Source organism: Acipenser ruthenus, chromosome 6, assembly GCF_902713425.1.
Source record: "Acipenser ruthenus chromosome 6, fAciRut3.2 maternal haplotype, whole genome shotgun sequence".
In the NCBI taxonomy this organism is placed as follows: domain Eukaryota; kingdom Metazoa; phylum Chordata; class Actinopteri; order Acipenseriformes; family Acipenseridae; genus Acipenser; species Acipenser ruthenus.
The window spans coordinates 6,332,822-6,357,310 of NC_081194.1; the positions used below are offsets into that span (position 1 = coordinate 6,332,822).

The window sequence follows — 24,489 nt, forward strand, 5'->3', positions numbered from 1 at the left end:
CTTTTCTTAGCACGCACCTTTTAGGAAATAGTGGTATTTTGTTTTGCCAGGCAAGAGAGATACCATCTTTTAAGGGTGGTTTTTATTCTTTTCTTATGAACAGTGTTGTTGAAACCGCCTAATGGGCTGTGCCAGAGTGCGTGTCATCCAATGTCGAGAAAATTACAGTCACTTCACCTTGGCTTGGGATCAAAGCAGACTGTAGATGAGGGCCTGAGGTGCGGTTTGAACAACCAGATATTTCACTTGTTGCATAATTGGTTTACAAAATGTTGCACCAAGGTGTTTAAATGCAGTAAATAAATATATAACCTTCTTTAAACATTGATCCTGGAATGTATTAAAAGCAGTGAATTTTTGTGCTGCTGAAGGTACCTCAGGATGCAGTCCAAAAAAGTTCCATTACGAATACAATATATATTAAAAAAACAAAAAACAAAACAAAAAAACACCACAGATTTAATAAATCTAAGAGACTACACCACACAAGACTTGCAATAAATAACACATCTCCTGGTTCGAAACATCATTCCTTCTCCAGTTTGTCAGTGCTGCTCTACCATAGGGAAAGTGTGCCTGAGTTCACAGACTGAGGGAAGACAGAACAGAGACCAGCTCTTTCTGGGCTTCTTTATCCTGCAAGGAAAGACGACAGCACACCATGGTTATTGCTTACATTATAACCATGTCATCCATTCGTAATGGAAAATGCACTTAAACTGATATTCAACTGGAGTCTTAAAAAGTACCCAGTGTGTGAAATGGATTATTAGACAAGGATGTTAAAGCTATGATGAATGCAGCGTAAATTCCCGGCAGCTAAATAAAAATAGCATTAATTTTTCTTTTTGTGCTTCTTTGTGTATTGTGATATTTTAGCACTACAATTACAATGTTGTACTCTTGTTACCTATTGATTAACCCAGTGTGTCCAAACATACAACTGGTTAGACCAAGTAGACAAGTGCAAGTTGTGATTCTTTATTATTTTAGAAAATGAACAAATTATGCTAAAATGTATATCGGTTTATGTTTAATCACTAAGGTTTGCAATGGAAATAAAGGCTTTTGATGCAGCCCCAAATACACAAGGCAAGAACACGAGGTTGTGGTGCAGCTACATAGTAAAGACTTTAGACAACTTGGGACAATAAACATGGGGGTTCAGATCACAGATCTTCTTGAATAATGTATTCGTTTTTAGCCAACCAGGACATTTCATTGGAACTTCATGAAGCCTGTAAATTATGCAATGAGTTGCAGTGGATTTTGTAATTAATGCAATAACTTTCAATCTATTCCTGTGGCAGGGATATACAAGGAAAAACAGCAAGCGGGATTTCTGATTAGGGTTTGATTTAATCAACCAAAAGCTTGGAGTTTTCTTCATAGAGGGTCTCATTTGTGTAAGTGTTGAGAAGCAATGTTTATTACAGTGCATAGAAGTCTTTCTGTCTTTGAAGCAGTGTTTATTACAGCACATGAGTCTTTGAAGCAATATTTTTACAGTGCATGTAATCTGTCTTTGAAGCAATGTTTATTACAGTGCATGCAGTCTTTGTCTTTGAAGCAATGTTTATTACAGTGCATGCAGTCTCTGTCTTTGAAGCAATGTTTATTACAGTGCATGCAGTCTCTGTCTTTGAAGCAATGTTTATTACAGTGCATGCAAGTCTGTGTCTTTGAAGCAATGTTTATTACAGTGCATGTAGTCTGTCTTTGAAGCAATGTTTATTACAGTGCATGCAGTCTTTTTCTTTGAAGCAATGTTTATTACAGTGCATGGAAGTCTTTGTCTTTGAAGCAATGTTTATTACAGTGCATGCACGTCTTTTTGTCTGAAGCAATGTTTATTACAGTGCGACAATACAAAACAATATCAAAACATACGGCGCTCACCGTCATATAAATAATCAATAAATCATAAAACAAAACAAATACAAAAGCACACTGCACAGGGGCGGAGGGGAGACCCCGATCTAAAAACAAACAAACAAACAAAACAATGCACAGGGCACCTCACCCTGCTACATATCCCCCCCCCCCCTTGTGCAACGCACACATGGCCCCAACGGCTACCTCCCCCCTCAGTCTTAAAGTCCCGGAAGAGGGGAAGCAAGCTGTTTCTGGGGGTGGCCATGGTGGAATGTCCGGCACCCCCCAATTCTTCGTGACTGGTAGCTCCCTCTTCTGGGGCTCCCGCCACACTCTTTGCTGCCGCGAAAGTGAGGCTGGGGGAGCTGGTCTCCTGACCTCCCCCCCCCTTCCTCATGGCCGGCAGTTCCCCTCCGTGGGGCTCCGGCCACCCAAGCTCCGGCAGCAAAAGTGCGGCTAGGGGAGCTGGTCTCCTGACCTCCCCCCCGTTCTTCGTGGCTGCCAGCTCCCCTCTGTGGGGCTCCGACCACACGAGGTAGACCAGGTAGAGGTAGCTCCTGCTCCTCTCCTCTTGATGGTAAAGGCGGCAGGGCCTCCTCCCCTTCAGGCTGAAAAGGCGGCAGGGCCTCCTCCCCTTCAGGCTGCGAAGGCGGCAGGGAATCCTCCCCTTCTGGCTGCGAAGGCGGCAGGGGCTCCTCCCCTTCTGGCTGCGAAGGCGGCAGGGGCTCCTCCCCTTCTGGCGGCAGCCGTGAAACCAGCAGGCATGCTCCCTCTGCTGGTGGTGGCGATGGAGGCGGAACCAGCGATTGTAAGTCGCCCTGGATAAGGGCGTCTGCTAAGAAATAAATAATAATAATAATAATAATCCCTCTGCTGGCAGAGGTGGGAGCGACACGCAGTCCTCCCACGGAGGTGGAGATGGCACCAGCAGGAACTCACCCTCTGCTGGCGGAGGTGGGAGCGACACGCAGTCCTCCCAGGGCTGTGGAGGTGGAACCAGCAGGAACTCTCCCTCTGCTGGCGGAGGTGGGAGCGACACAGTCCTCCCAGGGCGGTGGAGGTGGAACCAGCAGGAACTCTCGCTCTGCTGGCGGAGGTGGGAGCGACACATAGTCCTCCCATGGTGGTGGAGGTGGCACCAGCAGGTATTCTCCCTCTGCTGGTGGAGGTGGGAGCGACACACAGTCCTCCCACGGAGGTGGAGGTGGCACCAGCAGGTATTCTCCCTCTGCTGGTGTGTACCTTGGTTGTGGACCTTCGGCCTTCCCATTCTTGGGCTGTGGACGCACCGACTCCCCCCTCTTGGGCTGTGGACGCACCGACTCCCCCCTCTTGGGCTGTGGACGCTCGGGCTCCTCCCACTCAGGCGCAGGACGTTCGGGCTCCTCCCACTCAGGCGCAGGACGTTCGGGCCCCTCCCACTCCAGGTCCATGTTCCCTCTCTGCCTCCTTCTCCTCACCTTCCGCTCTCTCCCCTCTCGCTCCTGGTAGACCCAGTTGACCATCTGGGTCACTCACTCCTCTCCTTGGTATTGGGTGGTGCAGATGGCCACGGTGTGCCCAAACTCCCCACAACCAGGGCACCACTCATCTACCACAACAACCCCTGGTGGCAGCTGTTGCCGCCGCTTTTGCTGCTTTCTGCAGCTCTTCCTCCTCTCTCCTCTCATCTTCCTTCCTCCTCTTCACTCCACAAACAAACAAATTAAAAAACTGAAAAATGAAAAACTGCAGTAACCTACTTCTGCCTGCGTCCTGGAGGCGCTGCAATCCCTCTTCTGACACCATGTGTGACAGGGTGGTCGATGGTCTGACGTCAGACAGAAGCAGGAACAAAAACAAACTGACACCAATACTGCAGTTCAAAAGAAAGAATCGGCTGGCTGCCGTTTTTATTAAACAAAATAACAAAAATAAATAAAAGGTTTTAACAAAATCACTGCTCACAGAACAAAAGAAAATATTTAAACAAAAACAATTCTCGAACACAAAATAACTGCAACACAGGTCAGGCTGGGCAGATTGCCTTCACTGTTCCTATGTTTAATTTCTATATCTCGTTTCTCCGTCACTCCTCTCGCTCACACTCTCCTTCTGACACCCACCTCGAGTGCCGAGAGCTGCAGGCTTTTATTAAAGTGAACCATCTCCCAATTAGCAACAAAATTAATCCCGTAATTAACTCGGGAGATGGTTCACCTTCTGCATGAGTTTTTTTTAAACTGTGGATGAGACTACCCATCCACGCTAGACAGAATATAAAACAAAAACACGGCTACGCCGACAATACAAAACAAAACCAAAACATACGGCACTCGCAGTCATATAAATAATCAATAAATCATAAAACAAAACAAATACAAAAGCACACTGCACAGGGGCGGAGGGGAGACCCCGATCTAAAAACAAACAAACAAACAAAACAATGCACAGGGCACCTCGCCCTGCTACAGTGACCTATATAGGAAAGCATATTTCTCTCTTGTATTATTATTATTATTATTATTATTATTATTATTATTATTATTATTATTATTATTATTATTATTATTATTTTTTGATAACTAGCATGAAGAAATGTACAAAAGTAACTAAAACATTTTTCTACACAATTGGGGGGTGAGGGGCTGTGGTGCAATATATCCAATATATAACATGTTAATACATATGCAATCAAACATAAAACAATATATGCATTCATTTTTCTATGAATGAGATAACTGTTTATTTTATTGCATCTGGGAGAAGTCAACATAATGATTGCTATGTGTGTATTCTTATTTTTTATTGTTTTTTCAACCCGTGCAGTATAAATGCTCAAGAAGTGATGTTGTATGGACATGCACAAGTAATCTGTTAAACCCTGGCACCTTAGCAAGCACATCCCCAGAGGCTGCTTGCTTTCTAGAAAACCTGTGTTTACACACTGTCAGAAAGAACTAAATGAAGAAGTGCAGCTGCTTAGAATAACTGCCAAAACATACCTTAAAGAGATAGCCATTCTTGATTCTGTTCTGCACACTCTCGTACTCAGACATGTAGCCACACATAATGGCAAACCTGCAAAATGAACACGGAAGGTGGGGAAAATATGCTGCCTATTAAGATAAGAGATTATTTCACATATTATTCTAAAATCAGGAATTTCAATTATTTAATCCATTCATCAAGTGAAGACACAATGCAAACATTTGACTTCCAGACAAAGGCATTTCTTTGGTTGAATCTCTCTGTATGTTGCAGGAGAGCTGAGGCAAAGCACCCAGAAGGGAAGCCAGGACAAAGGTAGTTAATTCTCCAATCATACTCAAACCAGCCACTACATTAGCCTAATTGATTTAAAATAATAATTTTAAATCAAGTGCCATTTTAAAAGTTTGCTCTGTTCAGTTCATATCCTACGAGAAATGTGTAAATAAACTGTTCGAGCTTAACATGCCTTCCTTGTAACGTATATGATTTTGGCACTCAATAACACAATGTCAGGTGTCATAAAAAAGGGGACAGATAAGCTGCAGATTGAAAATAACGAGCATATGGTAAGCACGTGTTTATATATTATTGCTCTAATATATGATGAACCAGCAGCCTAATGTTTGAATCTCCCAACCACAATCCATTCAATTTGACTCTGGCCATTCAATCAAACTGGTAAAATGCTGTTATTGTGCAAGACAAATTATGGCAACAAGGGAAGAGAAAGTTAATACTTGAAGATTAATATACAAGACCATGCTCTCGTACTAAAGTAGGGTATAACGTAACAACGCGAAGAGAATGGAATTTTAACATTCCTCTGAACCACAAGGAATGAGTCAAAGATTGTCAATCATTGTTTAAGTTGAAAAAATGTACCATTCACACGCTTCATGGCAGCAATTCTAAACATTCATTGGCATCCTGGCATTGACTATTATAATAATATACAAATTAAAGTAATAAAATGATAACAGTACCACCACCGCATACATACAAAAAAAGAATGAAAGACTTCAATGCATATAATGCATTATTTTGTCATCTGACTTACACAAAACATCCTGAAATACTGAAAACCCAGAGAATTAGAGAAGGGCCATTTGCATGTACAATGTACAGTCAACATGGCCTAACCATGAATCAACAAAATTTACTAATTATCGAATCGTGAAATAAGGTCAAGGTCAGGCAAATCCTCAGTTTGACATTCTAATGATATGATGAGAACTGATTGTACAATATGGATAAACTTTTTTCCCACTTAAGAACAAACTTGCTTCTGATTGCGACTGAAGCAAATCTGCAAATTTGTGATGCCCACAAAAAATAGGCTTCTCCTTTGTTTCCACCTGTGGCAAAGTGGTGAGTGCAGTGCAGAGCGGATACAAAACAGACAGACAATGATTTCCAGGTGCAAGGGTGTTTATTGATTTAATTAACAATGTCCAGAGCCGTATGGCAAACACCTGTAAATAATAATGTTGGAGTGATACAGCGGTGTGTTCACTCGGTATTTGTAATTGCCCGGGTTTGACCCGTAACCAAAAGTCCAGTTTTATACACCAACACTAAACACAAAACACAAACACAGTTCTTAGTGACAGTGAATATGTGCAAGTGGTGTAATACAGTTCTCTGTGAAATGCAGGGGTGAAAGTGATGTCCGGGTTTATGCTGACTTTCGCTACAGCTCCGGACCGTGCAACTGGTAGTCAGATCACACATGCTAAGTCCCCTATTTATATCCTTGCTCATGACCCCTAGGTTAACGAGCACATCCGCTCCTCCAATCCTCAGGTGCCACACCGTTTACCATCTGGGTCATTGAGTTTGGATACCGTAGCTGTGCCCCTTTCCTAAATGACCAACTTCCACCTACCCTACGGAATAAATTGTCTTGCCATTTAGTTAAGGGTACTCTGTTCCCATTACACAATGCCCTCACAGGTCGAGAAGGAGATCTAACACCAAGCACCATTCGATTTCTGTCACACCACCTTTCACAAAGTAGGAGCAAAACCGATGCTCAAATTTGGATAAAAATGAGTAAAACTAGAAAAAGGTTAAACAAAAACTTGGTTCCTATTCATTTTTAAAAAAATATGTTAAAATGGAAGTATGTCATGATCTCTGTTTTGCGAGGCACAGTGCAGATTCTACAATGTTGTCTGTGTATGGTGCAGGTGTCAGACTATAGAATCCCAGTTTATTTAAATGTTCTATTACAAACAGAAGAGGGTGAAAACACAATGGCATTTTGAATCATGTCGCAGTGGGGACGCTTGAGGATCACCTCCGAGACCCAGCACTGTTTGTTGGGGCAGGTAGCGTCCTTGGACAGGAGCACTAAATTAGGCGTCTGTACCAAAGCGTCAACTGAAGTCACCACCGGCGGAAAATGGGCCAGGTAGGCTCATCATCAAAGACAGACTGCATTGTTTTGCCTTCTGTAGGCCAGGGCTGCAGTGGCCCTCTTGATCAGTGGTAGAAGCTTTACCGCCAGGGAGAGCTTAACCACAGGGGACATGCTGTCTGACTCCACGCTCTCAGACGGGAATGTCAGCTCCTGTTCGCCCACCTCATCAGAGTAATTCTGTGTGAACCGTTCCTTGGTGATTACCAGCTGCCCAGAGGTTTTCCATCTGCTCTGAGTCCGCCTATTGCTTGGGATGGTGACTCCTCCTCTTCTTCCTTGGGGGAGGAGAAGGAGAAGCAGAGGAAGATGAAGAAGACCGTGAAGACAGTTTTCTGTGTAGGCTACTTTCGCTGATGCGTCACCCGGTCTCCCATGGCACAGAGCCATGGGGTGAGGACGGCAGCCACCTCTCTAACAGAGGGTGATGGGGAAGAGCGCTGAGTAGGAATAAGGGACGCAGAGCACTGTGTAGAGCCGTGGAAGAGATGTTTCTCAAGGGTACACTTAGAGAAAGGTGCACAAAACTCGCAGAAACTGCGGTTGGTCAGTGCCTCCTTGGCATGTTCTGGCCCCAGGCAGGAAGAGCATCTGCCGTGCTTGTCCTCAGCAGGCAGTGGCCTTGCATGTGTCGCAGGGATAAAACCCAGGCATGATGCAAGAAGCAAGCAATGCAGTGTACAGTATACAGCTGTACAGGTGCTGCCTCAATCTGCTTATACACAGAAACCGGGTGTGTCAAAACACGAACAAGACCGGTATGGTACCGGACTAGGGGTGTGAGCACTGGTTGGTAGCAGGCCGTGTAGGACCGGGTAGAAACCGGGTCAGTACGGTGCGGTACCGGGTCGCTTCGGTGACTTTATCAGCAGATGGGTACAGTACGGTACTGGATTGGAACCGGGATGGTACCAGGTGAATGACTTTAGCACCAGGTCGGTACGGTACGGGAACGGAGTGGGGTCGGTGACCTCGGTACATGGGTCCACCAGTTCGCAGTTACCACGGGTAGCAATGTACATGGATGCCAACCTGTACAAGCCACTGGCAAAACCACTCAGTCAGTACCAACACGAGACTGAGGGAAGCCTGCTTGTCAGAATGAACTAACAACCTTCGTAATAGTGATGCTAAAGCTGTCACCAAAACAGCATCAAGATACTGTGGGAGAGAATATTTTTTTTCTCAACAAAATACAGTAATTGTAACAATTACATAAAATATAAAAACCTCGCAATTTTAGACTAATCCAAAACGAGAAATAAATAACTCCAGCCGGAGCTATTGCAGGCTGGGGGGAGAGCACAAAGTCAGCCGACTTATGTTGCTTGATCCCTGGGAAGGAGCGACTCAAGCCACTGACTCCAGGTGGGGCACAAGGCCGGGTCTTTAGGAGGTAGATAGCCATACAGTATGGTTACATTTCGTACTTGAAAGGGAACTATTATATACTGACTGGGAAATGATTTATTTTTAAACTCTTTCTTTCCTAGGGTATATTCTGATTGCAAGAAACAGTAGTTCTATGGTGTAATTCAGCCTGGGCGGGTTGAGCAGGATGCATGGTGTGATCAAAGTGGTATAAATATAATAAAGTTAATCCTGCTGGTACTCTTGTCCACTGCAGCAACAGGGTACAGACACCTGTTATGCAGAGGTTCAGGGGGTGAAAAGGTCAAGGAATTTAGTTGCTAGGCAAGGGGGGGTAGTTAAAACCTTATTTGGCAGTTCTTGTTCAGAAACTGGCAAGAAACGTTTTCCTTTCACTCAATGGGTGCTAATCAGATAAACACAGCATACCGTGGCTAAACGGATTGCCGCTTGAAAAGAAAACAAAGAAAAATGAACTGGCTTATCCTGTCTTGTTAAATTTCTCCTCTGTGCGTGACCAAAAAAATTAGACCATGAATTTACATTGTTTAAAGTATTACTGTGTCCAGCTTGGGATTTGGTGTGCTATGCATGAAATGTACTGTTCAATATTAAAGGATTTCTTCAAATGTCATTGATTTTCTTTTTTTGTCATGTTGTTTTCAGTCATTTTTTGAGTTGATCTGGATTGTGTTGCTTCAGTACAGTAATCCGTCACATATCCGACTGCGGTGGGACCAGAGTAAGGGTGGATATGTAAAAAGTCGGATGAATGAATCCTGTTTTAAATACCATTATACACAGCTGTAACAATTACTATATTTACACAATTATTGTTTTGAGATTCGGCTTGTATTAGGGAGCTCCCCTAAATCCCTTGTTTAGAAAGACACAGGGTATTAATGCTTGTGACAGGGTAGCTGTCTGCAGTGTGGGTGTTTCCATTCGCTGCTGCGTGACAGGCAGGAGATCGAGACAGAGGTTGGAGTTGATACGCCCCGCAGGCGAACAGGATTTATTTACATATCAAGTCAACACACTGAACAGCTCATGTGACACTACCAGCAATGGCAGCGCACAGAGCACATACAACACAGTGTATGAAAACTTTGGTAGGATCTACAATATCTGAACTAATCTTCTCTGTCAATTATAAACTAACGTTGCTGAAGAGGTTGATCGTGGCGGATAAACGATTAGGACGGATATGTGACAGACGGATACGCGACGGATTACTGTACTGAGTTTTTATTTTTGCTGTACTGTATTTTGTTTTTACCTAATTGGAAGGAATCTCCCAGCAAGCTACTGTAAGGGAAATTATAATTTAAGACATTTTAAGTTACTTACTCATTGAGAATGTTGAAAACTGTTTTGGCCAATTTTATGTGGGACTGTTTGCTTGTTGGCATACATTCTAAACAGAAGATATGAACGAGGACACACTGCTCAACAGGCAGACAAACACCCTTTCAGAGTTTGCTTGAATTGAAGGAACACTGCTATCCTACGTGTTAAAGATTAAGAAGCAGCCCCCTTTAACATTTTAGGACAATTGAAAGTAGTTTATCAACCCCAACTGTCTGGAGGCTTCAGCTCAACTACTTTACAATTTTCACTCTACCGCAATTGCAATAAAAGGCAGAATAATCTGATTAACAAATGTATTCAATTTTCCCCTGTTTATTTATTATAACACTTATGTCACAACAGTTTGGGACTGACAAACTGCTGGTTTAGGATAGAATACCAAACATTAACTCTTAACTTTTAATAACAAGTCTTTGATGCACAGAATCAAAAAACAGTCATTGGAAATACACATATTCACATTCTATTCAACAAAGTTATTATAAATAATCAAAAATCAGCACTGTGAGTGTTTATTAGTGTATGTTACCATTTACTTCCCATCTCAGCATAATTGTGTGCCATTTTAAATGTTTACAACATCAAAAACATTAACCTCAAGATAAAACTATAATAATTAACAATGATAAAGCCAACATAATTATCCAAAGGGACTCAGTATTACTGTCATTTTGCACTTTCTGCAGACTCTTACTTAATTTTTCTTTTCCATGCAAGAAATGTATGAATTCCACAAATGATGCACAGGATAATCTGGTTATCAAACATTGTAAACAAATGCATCCAGTCGCTTATTGCTGTTACTAAAATGCAGCCGCGCCAAATATTGTGATTACTGTTTATCGGAGCTTTTATACTCAAAATAAAAATGTAGAAAGACTGTGCTTCACCAATTAGTATTCAATTACACGACAAGTTGAAAACCATAGCAGAATCGTCAGACGTGTGCATCAACCAGCCGAATATCAGAGTGGAAATCCACTCAATTGAAATTTTTTTCATTGTATTTTATGACCCTTAGAAGTACTGCCAGGGGTTGAAAACCCAATGACCATTGCTACACAGGTAAGACCAATGACTGTGAACGAAAAGTGCATCATGTATGGAATTTAATGTAAAACGTGATGTGTTAATTAAACTAAATGGCCAATACTGGAGTAGTTGTTCTGTAGCAGTTTGCAGTGCCATATCTGAGAGGTGGAAGACACTGGCTTGACACTTTCTATTTTGTTATGTGTATAGCATTGTCAAATAGAATCTACTTACTTGCCACCAAGTATTCATGTGGGGGAATGTTTGGTTAAGATAAGATGGGAAACAATTACTTTGTTACATTATTGGAAAATGTGACTACAACCCTCAATAATACATGATCTGATAATTGGCACATTTGATTATTTCATAATTAAACCATTTGTACAGGAATAGCAGTTGTACTATACTTTACTGTGTAAGGCACTCACTAGTTCACAACCTATGTTTAAGCCAGATAGCTGTACTAACATGTACACAATCATAATACATAACAGCACTTCTTAACACACTTCACTGACTTCTGAAGATGCACACCCTAGTACACAACCTTATAGCAAAACAAACAATACATTCACATACCGAAAGGAGAATTTAGATTCACGATACCTCGACCATCAATTTTATTGACTGGATGAAAGAAATCTGATAGTACCTGCAACTGCACTTTGATCCATAGCCAATGACATTAGATTTGTTAATTTAAAAAAAGAGATCACTGCGGAATGTTTTTGTTGGAAGCCCTATTGTTTAATAGTCATGCTTTAGATGATCTGTTCATATCTATGTTTGTGATGCCAGGAGTTCAGCATCTGCTCATAGAGACACAGTACACTGCAATTGTTGGTGTGAAATAAAGGCCAAGCACCAGTGATGCCTATTTAAAACCATAAGCGTGAATGTATAAAACAAACTGTGTTGGAAACAATGTTTGGGCTATTTAGTCTTACTCAAGACCAAAAGGATGTCTTATTTTTAAAGTATCCAGTTTCAAATATTGTAATGTACAGCTATGGCCAAAGGTTTTGCAGCACTGTATAGAATTAACACAAGTTGCTTCATAAAGTCGAATGAAACTACATACCAGTTTGTAGTTTTCCCATATTCTTAACGAACAACTGACACAAATTGAAAAATGTGACATTTCGAAATTCTGTACTACTATTATGCTTCCAGTAGATGTGTCTTTTTTTTTCTTTTTTATAAATTTAGTCGTTGCCAATTATTTTTTTTATTATTTTCTCCCAATTTAGAATGGCCAATTATTTTATTATGCTCAGCTCACCGCTACCACCCCTGCGCTGACTCGGGAGGGCGAAGACGAACACATGCTGTCCTCCGAAGTGTGTGCCGTCAGCCGACCGCTTTTTTTCACACTGCGGACTCACTATGTAGCCACCCAAGAGCTACAGCGTCGGAGGACAACACAGCTCTCGGGCAGCTTACAGGCAAGCCCGCAGGTGCCCGGCCAGACTACAGGGGTCGCTGTTGCGAGGTGAGTCAAGGACACCCTGGCCGACCTAACCCTACCTCCCCCCGGGCGACGCTCGGCCAATTGTGCGCCGCCCCCTGGGAGCTCCCGTCCACAGTCGACTGTGGAATAGCCTGGACTCGAACTCGCGACATCCAGACTATAGAGCGCATCCTGCACTCCACGTGGAGCGCCTTTACCGGATGCACGACTCGGGAGCCCCATGGCTTCAGGTAGATTTGTGTGATAGAATTTTGTATTTTCTTTGATTACATGATGCTATATAAAATATCTAAATTTTATTCATAAATATAAATAAATAAATAGAGGCAGTCATATGTACATCTTAACTTATTGTTAGTCATATTTAGCAAGACAAACCACTGAAAAATTACTTGTACCAATCATAAAAGTCCTGTCTGCTTTCTTTACAAAAGAAGATGTATAGGACTAGACTGGATGTGAATTGTGTTGGTTGAGGTGGTGATGCTGTTTTTAAATGATAAAAATGCAGACAATTATACATTTCGATTTAAGATCATTACACTTTCTCTAGTTTTTTTTATTCACAGAAAAAAAGAGAGACAAAAATGGAAACAAAAATAATCTCCCATATGATGGATGCTCCCTCTGCAATCCAAACAGGATAATTACTGGACAGTGCAATCATACAAGTCTAATATAAATATCCTGGAAACCTGCTTTGATAGGTAAATCCTAACATGGGTTAATTTACTGTTCATCTCTTTAGTTTTACTTGGTGGTAATGGACACATTTCAGCAACATAACATTTTTTTTCCTTCACTTTGTTGAGTTTCATATTTTCGCTTCATAATTTAAATTCAGATGTTTTACACAATAGTTATTTGAAACTTTAGGTGTTGAGAATTTTCATTAATTGTACAGTACCTGCATATAGGCATTTCCTAAGTTATTATTATTATTATTATTATTTTTTTCTTAGCAGACGCCCTTATCCAGGGCGACTTACAATTGTTACAAGATATCACATTATACATTATTTCACATTATACAGATATCACATTATTTTTACATACAATTACCCATTTATACAGTTGGGTTTTTACTGGAGCAATCTAGGTAAAGTACCTTGCTCAAGGGTACAACAGCAGTGTCCCCCACGGGGGATTGAACCCACAACTCTCCGGTCACGAGTCCAGAGCCCTAACCACTACTCCACACTGCTGCCCTACTAGTAAAAACAGAAGTACTAGGAGAACTGGGGTCTTTCAAGACTAAACACTTTTGTGTATGTTATCCAAACCAGCGGACTTGCTGCTGGTAAGTCACTGGCAAACAATTTTGACACATCAGTCAAAACAGGACGCCTTAGATGATTGGCAGGAGGACCCAGGAGACTACAGATCCATCAGCCTCACCTCCACAACGTAAAATCATGGAAATCAATCGTAAGAGGGAAACTAGCAGTGTACCTATATACTGTAGCTATGGTATCATAGTTCAACAGCCAACACAGATTAAGAAAAGGACGGTCCTGCCTGATTAACCTCTAAAACTTCTTTGAAGAAGTCACTGCACGGATGGACACAAAAATAGCCTATCACATCATATACTTAGACTTCCAAAAGGCCTTTGTCAAAGTGCCACACAAAAAGAATAATCCTCAGTGGGAATACAAGAAAGTAAATGCAAGTGGATACATAACTGGTTAAAACACTGGAAGCAGAGAGTGTTTGTAAGATGGGCAGCCTCTAGCTGCGGCTATGTGCAGTACTCAGAAGGATGCCACAGGGTTCCGTGCTTGGCCCCCCGTTGTTTTTTTTTATTTTTTTTTTAGCTACATCAACACTTTAGATCATTGGATAATTAGCAAGCTTGTCAAATCTGCAGAAGACACAAAGCTTGCGGGAGTGTCCGTCACGCTTTCAGACAGCCAGGAAATCCAAAAAGATTTAGACTGTATACAGAACTGGGCAGGAACATAGCAAATTAAATGCAATACCAACATATGTTACACATGCCTGTAAAATATAGGATCTAAATACCAAATGAGACGTATAGAACTGGAACAAGCTCACCAAGAGAAGAGACCTTGGTGTGGGAATAAATAGTGCGGGGAAGCAATAAATAAGGCAAACAGAGTGCTTGGGTATACAGCGAACAAATCAAAGGAGGTTGTATAATGCACTGGTGAGAACAGACTTTTGTGAGCAGAAATGTATTATTATTTAAACTCTTCAAGAAAAATGTTTTTGCAAATATACAGGGATCATATGTACAGGAAATAACTGCACACAGATGGAAAAGCCATTATGGCATACTGGTCGATATAAACACACATGAAAAAGGAGGGCAACAGGAACAGATCAAAGATGTCCTGCCATGTGTGTGGTAGATTCGTGCCTGTATGGGACTGCTTCCAAATCGTGGAAAACTATTGCCCAAGTAATCCTGTGTTCGCTCTTACACCTACAAACTAAAACAAAGTTGAAGTAGAACTGCTTTTCTAATTTTTCAGGGTGTTTTTATTCAGCCAGGATGAAAGAAAAGGGTAGCATTGCGATTCCCAAGACTGCCTTTACAAGTCAAGGAGTACCAGTAATTGTAACATTTTCTTACCATAAAAATAAATAAACACATACAGACAGACACAAGAAACAAACAAACAGAAGAAACACATCCATTCGTTAACTCAAGGAAAGGATTTAGAAAAGAAAAAAAAACAACATATCAGTAGGCTATAAACTATATAAAGCACATTACAATTACTTTAAAATTTAAAAATATATTGTAACGACCCTGACAATTGCTTTGTTGTAGTACTTGTCTGTTTAGTTTGTCTCGTGTGTCTTTTACATGTTACATGTATTGTAAGGGGAAGGGTCACGCCGTCACTCAGCATGGGAAGGGGGAGTGAGTGAATGAGTGGGGAGAATGTGTGCTGCTGTTTTCAGGGGTTGCACAGCATGGATGTGACTGGTTGATGAGCCGGACAGCAGCAGGAAATGACGGGAGGTTATATAATAAGGAGGTGCATGAGCCTGGGGACTGGAGACAGTCCAGCGCTGAACTTGAATGAGAAACTGTGGGTGCGACTGAGCGATCGTGTGAGCTGTGACCGGAGAGAATATGCAGTGAAAGTGCCAAGACTAAAACGTAGGGTTATTATTTTGGTGCTGTGAATTCCGGCCCTTAACAGAAATTCTCTGTAGTTTGAAATAAAACAAAGACTTTGAGAATTCAACACCGTCTCCCTGAGTACTACTTCCTAAACATGAAAACGTTACAATATTAGTGCTCGAGTCCCCCAAAAAGAAGTGCCTGTAGGATAGTGCTAATGGAGGTATGATGGTAATAGGGAGGTACTATAATACAGGGAGGCACTATATGATAGGCAATACTATCTGATGCTGCCTCCTGTAGGATAGTGCTACCGGTGGTATGACTGATTTATGCACTATAATAAATATCTTAGAAGTAGAGGTCTTCAATATACAGCGTTTATTATTTTTTTTTAAGAGACACTCATAAAAATCTTAATTAAAAAAAATAAATAAACAACAAGCAATGCCGTGGATGCGTTAGCGCTGAATATGCATCTCCTTATTCCTCATCTTTCTCTGCAGTTGTACATAGTAATATATTGAGGGCTTCTGGTTTTCGCCGTGCTTAACTACTCCCCTTTTAAAATAAGCCTGAGCACTGTTTAATGCGTTTTGGTTTCGAAAACTGAGACATTTGTTAATTGTGAAATTAATTCGTAAAGGAGAGGCTTAAAGTCAGACCAAAGCACCGGAAACCAGAAGCCCTAAGTGTGTGTGCGTGTGCCGCTCGACACGGAGTGGAGAGAGGTCTCTGGAAGAAAATTAGAGGTAGTCCATTTTTATGTGTTAAAGAAAAAAACCTTTCAACTGAATGTACATTTTAAAAAAATGCAAAAGCAGCACAGATCTAAAGAACAGTCCGTTCATTTTCCCGAAAAACACTACAATACTGCCTCCCTGCTTCTACCGCTCTGCGCATGTCTTCAAAGTTTTGCACATGCGCAGTTAGCAAAAATACACTATCACACGGTGAGGCAGTATTGGTTACGACACCGGAACGCACTATATAATTTCAATAACAGTTAAAAATGAACTAAGAATAACACAGTAGAAGCGCATAAATCCGAACAGTTGTGGAACATATCAATGGTTCGTATTAATGAGCGTTCAGGTGTTTACAAAAACAGCAAGACATGTACATATATTGCACTCTAAAGGTTTATTAGTGTTTTTCTCTGATTGCCCCAAACCTGATTTTTACACTGTATATAACGTGACTCTGCAAAGCGGTACTGAAGCGTTATAAGTACATTAAATGTAAAACTGATTCAAACAAGTGAAGCGCTGTTATTTATTTCTATGCACACACATATCAGTTCATTTTGTTCACATTTTTTTAAACGTTAGAAAAAGGAAAAACTATAAACTGAAAACAGGTTTCAATACTATTCTCAAAACAGGCTGTATTAATTGTTAATAAATACAGTAGTGTACACATGTGGAAATATGGAAATGTAACTTCTGTCACAGTTGTTTTTAGGCTTCTTGTTATCGACAGAAAAGTAGGACAGGATCCTATTACACTTTTTATCAGACATTGCTATCACTGGGGTAGTGGTAAATGAAAGTTTGGTGGAGTTGAACAGATAGATTGAACAAATAAACACGAACTGATTGATTGTTATTGCCCACCCACTGTTATTATATTTTTCAATGAACACGCATAGAGGTTATAACGTGAGTCCGTGACCACACTCAGAGAGCGCAAGTTTACTGTCTCTCGTCCAGAACGAGCCGACGGCGATATTCTTTGATACATTTTCACGTGTCGTGTGGTCAAAAAAAAAATAAACTGGCGGAACTCTATTCTGGCTACCAAAACAGGTGCAGGAACGCCGTTCCGGTGCGTTCTGACAGGACTCGAGCACTGTACAATATACTAAATGAACGGATCAAGTTATTTATGATGAAAACTTTAAATACAATCGGGATACTATATACTCATTGTTTACAAAATCTTGTTCATCTCGTTACTTGTTAAAAACTGTAACTTTACTGCTATACTACTTGCAAATTTTGTGGCGTGAAAGCTAGGGCGTCTGCATTGGAAGCATGTCGGGTTCAATTCCCACACAGGGTTTATATTGCAAACTTAAAAAAAAAAAAAAAGTGTTTTATTTATGTGTAACAAACACATTTTTAATGTGAAAAAAAATGTTGATATGAATGACACTTTCATTGAACATACATACTTTATATACAAGGCAGGATTTGAACCCTAACTAGTCATACTTTCACTCCAGCTACATAACTGCTATACTACACAGATTCATATCTTAACCGTTTCAACAGACTAGGCTACTATTTAAATTGACCCTATCCAAACGACAATACATTGCCTCATTATAGGTTGAACAATTTTGCTATTTCTGTAACGTGTGTGTGTGTGTTACTATCCATTAAGTGAAAAAAGAAGAGATATCTGAAACAAAAACACATTGGAAATGTGAAAAAACACCAAGTTATCAAAAGTGCCCAGCCATTTAAAGTGGAGATATCAAAAACACAAACCAAGTTTCAAGAAACCATTGGGGCAACCTTGCCCAGCACAAAGCAAATAGGCACAACTCTAAAACCGGTGGGGGCCAACGTTGCCCCAGTTGTTTCTACTTGTATCAAAGATGCAGCAAGGTACACAAAGGGAGTGCTATTCACAGAATATTAATGTACTTAATCAGGACAGGTTAGCTCTTATTACATGCATTCATTCTAACATTTCTTAAATATTTTCAAAGTAGGTACATCAGACAACACCAGAGCACTCAAAGTCAACAGGAAGGCTTTGGTAGATTTCACATATTACATTTTCAGTCATGGGGAACATCAGCTACTTACTGAGCCAACAAGAATCTTATATAAACTAATTTTCACAAAGGAATGAGTACAAGCAGCAACAGTCCCAGGTCCTATTGTAAAAAGCAGCATTATGAAAAGCATTTAAGCATTGATTCCAAAAATGTGGTTACTAAAAGACAAAGTGATTTATTGCTTTTTGCACGTGGTATTAAGGCAGCTCTTTGCTGACATTAAGATTACACATATTTCATAGTTTCAATTACAAGTTTACCATATTGCAGTGGAAAGATTATGCCATATTTGACGAAGCTCACCAAGGAAAATAAAAGAAGGAAACACACACACACATATATATATATATATATATATATATATATATATATATATATATATATATATATATATATATATATATATATATATACAGTGCCGTGAAAAAGTATTTGCCCCATCTGATTTTTTGCATTTTTGCATATATTTGACACTGAATGTTATCAGATCTTCAACCAAAACCTAATATTAGATAAAAGGGACCCTGAGTGAACAAATAACACAGGTCCTGATGCAGCAAAGCATCCCCAATCTATGACAGTACCACCACCATGCTTGACCGTTGGTATGAGGTTCTTACTGTGGAATGCAGTGTTTGGTTTTCGCCAGACATAACGGGGCCCATGTTGGCCAAAAAGTTCCACTTTTCACTCATCTGTCCATAGAACATTGTTCCAGAACTCTTGAGGACCATCCAGGTGCTTTTTGGCAAACTTGAGACGAGCATTCATGTTCTTCTTAGTGAGCAATGGTTTGTGCCTTGCTATTCTGCCATGAATCCCATTTTTGCCCAGTTTCTTTCTGATGGTGGAGTCATGAACACTGACCATAGCCGAGGCGAGAGAGGCCTGCAGATCCCTGGATGTTGTTCTAGGGTTCTTTGTGACTCCCTAGTTGATTTTACGCCTTGCTCTTGGAGAGATTTTGGCAGGACGGCCACTCCTGGGAAGATTCACTACTGTCCCAAACTTTCTCCATTTGGACAATATGGCTCTGACTGGGGTTCGGTGGAGCCCCAGAGCCTTAGAAATGGCTTTGTAACCCTTTCCAGACTGATAGGCATCAACAACTTTTTTCCAGAGGTCTTCAGGAATTTCTTTTGTTCGTGGCATGATGTGCCTCTAGAACCTGTGTGCTGACAACTTCACTCTGATGGTAAGGGCAAAAGTTAGGCCTGCTTGGTTAACCAAAGTACTCAAACAGCTGACCCTAATTATCCCTTTAATTGGGTTGAGTTAACTAGGGGGGGCAATAACTTTTTCACACCTGAAGATTGCATGTTTGAATACCTTGCACACCAAACAAATATATGCAAAATATTTTTTATTGTGACACAAAAGTTAATTAAACAAAAAAAAGACATTTGTTGATTGCATAAGTATTCACCCCCCTGAGTCAACACTTGGTAGAAGCACCTTTGGCAACAATTACAGCTGTGAGTCTTTTTGGGTAAGTCTCTACCAGCTTTGCACATCTGGATCCTGCATTTTTTGCCCATTCTTCTTGGCAAAAATACTCAAGCTCTGTCAAGTTGGATGAAGACCGTTGGTGAACAGCAATTTTCAAGTCTTGCCACAGATTCTCAATCGGATTGAGGTCTGTGCTTTGACTGGGCCATTCTAAGACATTCAGGTTCTTGTTTTTAAACCACTCCAGTCTAGCTTTGGCTGTGTCTTTAGGGTCATTGTCCTGCTGGAAGGTGAACCTCTGCCCCAGTCCCAGGTCTCTTGCAGACTGAAACAGGTTTTCCTCTAGAATTTCCCTGTATTTGGCTCCATCCATCTTGCACTCAATCCTGACCAGTTTCCCAGTCCCTGCCGATGAAAAGCATCCCCATAACATGATGCTGCCACCACCGTGCTTCACCGTGGGGATGGTGTTCTCAGGGTGATGAGCAGTGTTGGCTTTGCGCCACACATAGCGTTTTGCGCTAAGGCCAAAAAGTTCAATTTTGGTCTCATCAGACCAGAAAACTTTTTTCCACATGTTTGCTGTGTCTCCCACATGCCTTTTGGCAAAATCCAAACGGGATTTCATATGGGTTTTTTTCAGCAATGGCTTTCTTCTCGCCACTCTTCCATAAAGCCCAGCTTTGTGGAGCATCCGGGTTATAGTTGTCACATGGACGGTTTCTCCCATCTCAGCTGTGGATCTCTCCAGCTCCTTCAGAGTTACCATTGGCCTCTTGGTTGCTTCTCTGACTAATGCCCTCCTTATCTGGTCACTGAGTTTTGGTGGACGGCCTTCTCTAGACAGAGTCGCGGTTGTGCCATATTCTTTCCATTTTTTAATAATGGATTTAATGGTGCTCCGGGGGATGTTCAAAGTTTGGGATATTTTTTTATAACCCAACACTGATTGGTGCTTCTCCAGAGCTTTATCCCGGACTTATTTTGATAGCTCCTTGGTCTTCATGATGCTGTTTGTTTAGATATGCTCTCTAACAAACTGGGGCCTTCCAGAAACAGGTGTATTTAATCTGAGATCATGTGACACTTTAATTGCACACAGTTGGACTCCATTCAACTGATTATGTGACTTCTGCAGGCAATTGGTTGCACCAGAGCTTATTTAGGGGTGTCACAGAAAAGGGGGTGAATACTTATGCAATCAAGACTTTTCAGTTTTTTATTTGTAAATAATTTTGAAAAATATGTAGATTTTTTTCCCCACTTCGACATTATGGACTATTTTGTGAAGATCAGTGACAAAAAATCCTAATTAAATCCATTTTAATTCCAGGTTGAGGGGTCACCGTAAAATTCACTTCTTAGGGGCCAATGCATACAAACAAGTATGGAGAGGAAAAAAAAGGAAACCTCGTTTAAATGAACTACTGCACAATGCAAGCGACGCAAACTACGTATCTTCATTCTGCAGATAGCCCTTTTTCATTCCTTCGCCGTCCCGTGTGCATTGCACTTAAGCAAAAAACAAACAAACAAAAAACGTCCACAAGTAACATGTACAAAAGAAATTCTCCGAAGCAGTTAACGTTCTTCTTTACTATTCAAATGACAAAGTCTTAATCAGCCTCTCGGTGCGTCTTTACTGCTTTTATGTGACCTGTACTGTACAGTAGGGTGTGGGACAAAGTTGGTGCTGCATTGTTTTGATTTAGGTTGCTAAAATCTAGGTTTCAGCATTGGAGGTAAAATAGTAGAAATGGACGACGAAGAAAGCAAAGTATATTTCGGCTGATGATCGTTTCAAGATATTTCCCAAAGAAACTGTACTGACTGAGGTAATTGTTTTGCATATCTTAATGTGTCTTTAAGATATGCAAAACAATGTATGGGCAAGTCAACAGCTGGGGGATGCTGCATGCTTGCCTTTAACAAATGACAGCACTCTGTTTTAGTAAGGAAGCAAGTACCACTATTTTTAGGCTTTATAGTGTTGTGAAATACTGGCTACTTAGGTTTATTTAATGTTTAAACAGGTCCGCGAAATGTCTGCGAAATCCTAATTTTATTCCGCAACATACCCTTGAAAAATACGTAAATTTACCGCGATTTAAGTAGACCCGTAATTATTAAGAAATGGAGAGAATATGGCACAACTGTGAATCTGTCTAGAACAGGCTGTCCTCAAAAACTGAGTATCCGGGCGAGAAGGGCACTAGTCAGGTAGGCCACCAAGAGGCCTATGGCAACTCTAAAGGAGTTACAGTCTTCCACTGCTGAGCTGGGAGACACTGTGCATACGGCAACAATAGCCCGGGTGCTTCACAAAATTGGCCTTTATGGGAGAGTGGCAAAAATAAAGCCATTGTTGAAAAAAACTCACATCAAATCTCGGCTAGAGTTTGCCAAAAGGCATGTGGGAGACTCTGAGACCAAGTGGAAGAAGATTATATGGTCTGATTAGACCAAAATAGAGCTTTTTGGCATCAACGCTAAGCGCTATGTTTGGCGCAAGCCTAAGACCGCACATCATCCTGAGAACACCATCCCTTCCGTGAAGCATGGTGGTGGCAGCATCATGCTATGGGGATGCTTCTCTGTGTCAGGGCCTGGAAAGCTTGTGAAGATAGAGGGCAAAATGGATGCACCAAATATAGAGATATCCTGGAGGAAAACCTGCTGAAGTCTGCAAGAGACCTGGGACTTGGGAGAAGGTTCATCTTCCAGCAGGACAATGACCCCAGACATACAGCCAAAGCCACACTGGAGTGGCTTTTAGTTTCCATTTGATCTGAAAGAGATATGGACCAATAAATCAAGCATGGTTCTCTTGGCTATGATCCATCTTCATTACATCATTCAACTCTAAGAAAACCTGCTAATGAAGCATTTTCTAAATGAAATACAGCATTTACAAGCACACCTCTTTCTGCACATACTGTGACATGTTGTGACATCGAAAAGGTCACAAAGGAACACATGGGGAAGCAAAAAATTTCAAGATGCCAAACAAACAGTGTGCTAAAATCACCAGAACGGGAAACCTAGCCCCCTCAGCGAGGATCATCACGTGACTGGGAAAGGATACTGGTATAAGTGTATACATTTCAAAATGATGTGGACTTACTGACATAAGATCTGACCACCCCTGTGAAATTACTTTAATACCATACACCTGAAGCAGTTCAAGACCAGTTTAAAATAAAAAAAAAACCTGGAATGAAAGTTTTGAACCAAGGTAACATGACACACAATATCTCTAAAAATGAAATTTGTGAAATGCATTTCTGATGTATTTACATTGCATTTATATATTTATTTATTTATTATTATTTATTTTATTTTTTTTACCAGCAATGTATCGTCCAGTCAAAATTAATGACTGCTTAAATCTGAACCCACGTCTGACTCTGGGAAGCAACTGTTTTATTTACATTGGCTGATAACTTTATAAAAGTTAGTCTATAAACTTTTTTTTTCCTCCAAAGTAGCTATTTAAGTTGTATTATATACAAGCAGTTAATTTAGAGTCCCCTTAAATGTGGCATCAGTTAAAATGTGTGGAAACCACACCTGGCATATGCTCCAGAGAATACGTTTTAAATAAAACAAACTTCTGAACTTAGTTTTAACAGTGAGAAAGTTAAACACAGCAGTGCTATAACTGCCAAAACACTGAAACAATGTTAACTATGTACCTTTTATATCAATAGGGGATTTACAATACCATAATAAATGAAAAAGGGGCGTTTTTCTTTTTTTCTGAAAGTCAAAAGTATGAAGGACTTCTTTTTATTAAGACAACCCAGAGATTAATGCAGGCATCAGATATGGGACAGCATCATCATGAAGACCCATCAGATCCTGTTGAGCAATTGTATTAAAACTCTCTGTATGCAAAAAGAAATGAACAAAATAAAAGACAGGAACTTTACTATTCTTGCTATCACTTGCAACAATACAACTACTACACATCTCATTAAACATGTGTACACCTAGTCTTTGCATTATTACTATTACTATTTAATTTTTATAACTCATTGTTCAGCTACTCTGTCCCTTAAATACACTGTATAATGGCCCCCTTAAAATATACATTTCAATCACCTGACCTATATAGTAAAAGAAGCAAATCCTGCAGCATATCTCAAACTGCTAATAATACAGCAAGTACTTTTACTGAGCCCAGGTGATCATACTGTGTAAGCTGTCAAAGAAAAAGCAAGTGCCTTGCTATAGGGTTTTCTCTCAAGATTAATGAATGCGGGGTTAGCCCACATGTGCTGCACAGGCTTAAAGAACTAAGGCTCTCGTGCAGGTAGAACACCACAAGCATGGCTTTAGCGTATGTGGTTACCAAACTCGGTATCTCTTGCAAAACAATCCCTTAACCGTAGTTAGATTTGAGGCTTTACTGTCACGCTTAACCAGGTTCACCAAAGGCACGCTATATGACCTCCAATAGCTGGTATTATGTTCTTCTACTTCTTCATTAGGTCTCTCTTCAACTGCTAACTTTGTTTTTTCTGTGTCTTGAAAACACATTCTCGATGTTCCCTTTTTTATATACAGTGCCTTTTTTATGCACTTATACAAATATCACAAGAATAGAAGATTCTATATAGACAATAGAATAC

At 40.7% G+C, this 24,489-nt stretch overlaps 1 pseudogene; it reads right to left on the reverse strand.

Annotated features, from left to right (window-relative positions):
- Positions 1-270: 270 nt before the first annotated feature.
- LOC117411281 (regulator of microtubule dynamics protein 2-like) overlaps positions 271-24,489 on the reverse strand; it is a 59,939-nt pseudogene continuing 35,720 nt past the window's right edge.